The 4,164-nt window shown below is 41.8% G+C and overlaps 1 pseudogene; it reads right to left on the bottom strand.

Moving 5' to 3' along the window:
- Nucleotides 1–3,040: 3,040 nt before the first annotated feature.
- Nucleotides 3,041–3,795, bottom strand: LOC114635740 (annotated as a pseudogene).
- Between the last annotated feature and the right edge of the window lie 369 nt (nt 3,796–4,164).

Raw genomic sequence — 4,164 nt, 5'->3', positions numbered from 1 at the left:
ATTTGGGTCCTTTGAAAGACGAGCCTGTGCTCTAAACATGTGTGTGTTTGTCCATGCCTGGTTTAGCCCAAATTATTGACATCCACGACTTTGTTTCCTGGGTGGATTGTTCTGAGACATGCTCTTTTTACTAAGAGACAAGGACACCATCTGTATAAATGATATAAATTTGAAACTGCTTTAAATGACCCATAATTCTTTGGTATGTTTGGGTCAATCAGTAGAAGCTGAGAAACTGCCATGAGAATGTATGAACCTTAAGGAAATATTGTTTCTTTGGAATGTCTGCCCTTGATGCTATGTGAGAGCATGCAGCTGCACTCATCTTGGTCCTGAGACACTTCTGTCAAACCTGGAGTTCTTTCAATTGATTATGGCTAGCCAAAGTCAAAAGGCACTGATATTTGTGTTGGCTGTCTGTTCCCATGAGCAGTAAGGACAAGATAACCTTGGTAGCTGGAATCTTTCCTATCCCCAATGAACTTTGAATGATGTTTGAACAAAATAACTAGAGTGAGCTAGTTAGCTGTCAGTCTTCCCTGAGAGGCTGTAGCCCTCTGTTTCTTTAGAAATGAAATCTTAGCATCTTCGTAAGTTTCTCTCTCTACTACTTCACCTATGACCAGTATCAATCAAGACCATCTGGAGACTGCATGACCAGTACTGCTGCCTCACAACAGTAGTTGCAAGCTATCCTCCTGCCTCAACCCTCTTGATTAGATAGCTTATACAACTGAAGAAAGACAGAGCATTTAACTCAGCTATATAATCCAGGAATGAATGGACAGTTGTGGCAATATGTTTGTCCCAAAGTACTCAGAGGATATTTTTAGGAGAATCTGTGTCCATGTCTAGTTTCAGGAACAGAGCAATGCCAATGGTACACACACTCAGAACCATGTGCATCACATGCAAAGCAAACTCAGCCAGGTGTGTTGATTTACAACAGACATCCTATGATGTGGAATGCAGAAGCAGGAATACTGGGAACTTATCAACATTAGCTACAGATCAAGAATTTGCTTAAACACAAGGTAAAGATGAGTAGATAAATAGCTGCTAAATTAATGAACAAAGACTTCATTTTGGGGAGTGGTTTAGTTAATGGGCTCTTGAGTTTCACTCTCCTTTCAGTTTAGTAGCTTTCTCAAAAGGAAATCATTCAGTCTAGACACTATCCAATAAATCCTTTGAGATCTGCCTTTTTCATACTTTGGAGTGATGAGATTCTTGTGAGTTACATGGAAACATAGGGATTTGTTTGTTTGCTTGTTTGTTTGTTTTGAAGGTAAGTGTCTCTATATATTGCTGTCTGTCCTGGAACTCTCCATGTAGTCCGGGCAAGCCTCATAATATTCTATTTTGTTTTTGGAGGGTGGAAAAAAGGTTTATATTTTCCTCAGAAAAAACAGAAGTTAGAGAAATATTTATAACCCACATCAAGTTGCAGTTGGTCCCATCCCTTTTGAAAATAGCTGTTAAAAATGTTACGTGCTCTAAGCAGAATGAAGGTGTTCACTTCAGACAAAATGTACATGGAAGATGCTTGAAGATTGCATGACTTTTACCTGAGAGATGTGTAAGACAAACAGAATTTGCTGAGAGCCATCTTTCCAAGCAGCCCCTCACTCTTCTCTTTGGAGGATGTGCCTCAACTATTCATTTAGTCAGCACCCAGACCACATGCTTCTTCTTCCTCTAAATCAATCCATTTCCAACCACTTGAGCTCTCCAAATCTTCATGGCTCTGCACCTAAAATTCCTACTAAGATCCTGTCTATACTTCAGCTTTCACACCTTGTGAGCTGGGAAGCCCAGCTCCTAGTAAAAATAAAAAACTTCAATGTCTAGATTATGAGAGACTAACCTTTCAGTCACTTCAATCTGTAGGGTTTATTAACTACATAAAGTGCTCTGCTGTCCAAAGAGATAAACATAAATAAGCACATTATGATCAAGGATAAATACATAGGTACAAATCACTCCAGCAGATGGCCTTATGGCTGAGAAAGGGCACTTCTTCCCCATTACATTCTTAGTCGTTTGATTCTTGCCTACTTTTATCTGCAGCCGTGACTAAAGTTTTGGGGGTAGGGGTGAGAGTGCTAATGTAGATAACTAAAATGGCTAGTAAAGAGCACAGGGAGGAAATGTAGATGACTCTGTCTATCGGGGTTGAAAAGCATACTAAGCCAACAGATAAAGCAAGGAGGGGAAGTAAAGGTTGGTTCAATAATACAGATACAGTACAGAAATTCAAAACAAAGCTTAGCAATCATTCATAAAAAAGAAATACATATTTGTTTTTTTGCTGCCAGACTTAAACTCATATTAAACAAGTAAACCCTTTGAACAGCACCATGGTTATGATTCTTAGCCTACTTTCCCAAACTACTTTACAATTTAGTAAGTCAACAGACATTCAAATGTCTTACTCTTCCTGTGATCCTTAAATACATAAACAGACTGTTGTTAAGCCTGCATAGTTATAAATCTGATTTTTTCTACTACAACCAGTCCACACACTCCACCAGTTCTGCCTATACACTAGGACTGATCATGACAAAGTTTTAAACTAGAGAGTGAACATTGCTTCATTCAGACAGTGACTTTCCAAGAGATAGCACTTTTCTCATGTATTTATTCTCATTGGTCACAATCCTGTAACCACTTTCTTTCTCCTTTTTTTGTTGTTTTGTTTTGGTTTTTGTTTTGGTTTTGGTTTTCAAGACAGGATTTCTCTTTATAGCCGTGGCTGTCCTGGAGCTTACTCTGTAGACCAGGCTAGCCTTGAACTAAGAAATTCACCTGCCTCTGCCTCCCAAATGATAGCTTTTTTTTCTTCTGTTGTTTTTATTTTGTATTTTGAGACAGGGTTTCTCTGTATAGCCCTGGCTGTCCTGGATCTTTCTTCAATGTAGAACTAAACTGTTAAAATCCTGGGCAGCTTCAAGTCCACCTTCATAGATAACATTTGTTTTCACAGAAGCATTCAGTTTGGTGGCTGGAGTTTTAAAAGTCATCTATTGCACTCACAAGGCTATCTTATTAGATATGCCAGAAAAGTCTCTATTCCAGGAACACAGGCACAAGGCCGTAGTGTATTTCTATCGCTGCTTTCTATGTCCTGTATGTGGGAGAACTCTATAAACTCATCCTAGACCCTTTGTTTCACAAGTCAGTACCATTTCATCCTTACAAGAACATCTGTGATACTTTCTTCTAATGGTTTGATGCAACTTTCTTGGTTTAGGCTCTCTAAGTGGCCACAAAAGCAGCAAAAGAAAGAAGTCAAAATCCAGCCACAGTTTGTTATGACATCTTTGGAAACATGGACCATCACTCGAGAAAATGATTTAATATTGTCTTCGTATTTAATGTCTAATTTTCGAAGCATGCCCTGGAAGGCTGTCTTGTGGTTTCTCTGCACGCAGTTGCCCAAGCTCTGACTGCAAAGTCTCTAGTGCCCTCCAGCCCACTGCAACAGCCTTGCCCAGAGGCTTGGAGTCCTTGGAACTGGTCACCTGCTCAGGCAGGTAGTGGGAGATGAACTGCAGCAACTGGCAGTCCTCCTCCTCCTCCTCCTCCTCTTCCTCTTCCTCCTCTTCCTCCTCCTCTACCTCCTCCTCCTCTACCTCCTCCTCCTCCTTTACCACCTCCTCCTCCTCTACCTACTCCTCCTCCTTTTCCTGTTCCTCCTCCTCCACTGCATTCCTCCAGAACTCTTAGCCACTGCTCCAGTACTGACAGCTCTTCTGGGTGCTTACTGAGCACTTCTGGCTCACAGCCATCCAGCTATCTCCTCTTACAGCAGTGCAAGGAAGATGGGCGACTTAAGCATTCACCACTCTGCTTGGTATCCACAGGCCGCAGCCAGGCAACAACCGGTAGCCTCCTCTCCCCTTGGTGCTGTGCACTGGCCTCTGGGGCCTCCAGGCTTGGCTCTGCCAGAGAAGCACCAACTGTGCCCAGGTTAGCACTGCTTCAGTACGCCTTCAAGCCAATTACTCCATTTCTCCACAGACCAAACATGATCAGAAGCTGCAGGCTGTGGGGAATGAGCAGGGGAGACCACAACTCCAGACTCAAGAAAGGCAGAAGCCCGCAGTGAGGAAGGCTGTTTCCTGCTGCGACCTTCTCAGACTATTTTATAATGATTATTTT

The sequence above is a fragment of the Grammomys surdaster genome, unplaced genomic scaffold (assembly GCF_004785775.1).
Source record: "Grammomys surdaster isolate TR1022 unplaced genomic scaffold, NIH_TR_1.0 116971, whole genome shotgun sequence".
Taxonomy (NCBI): Eukaryota; Metazoa; Chordata; class Mammalia; order Rodentia; family Muridae; genus Grammomys; species Grammomys surdaster.
The sequence above is the reverse complement of the archived record's forward strand: the minus strand, read 5'-3'. Positions and strand labels throughout refer to the sequence as shown.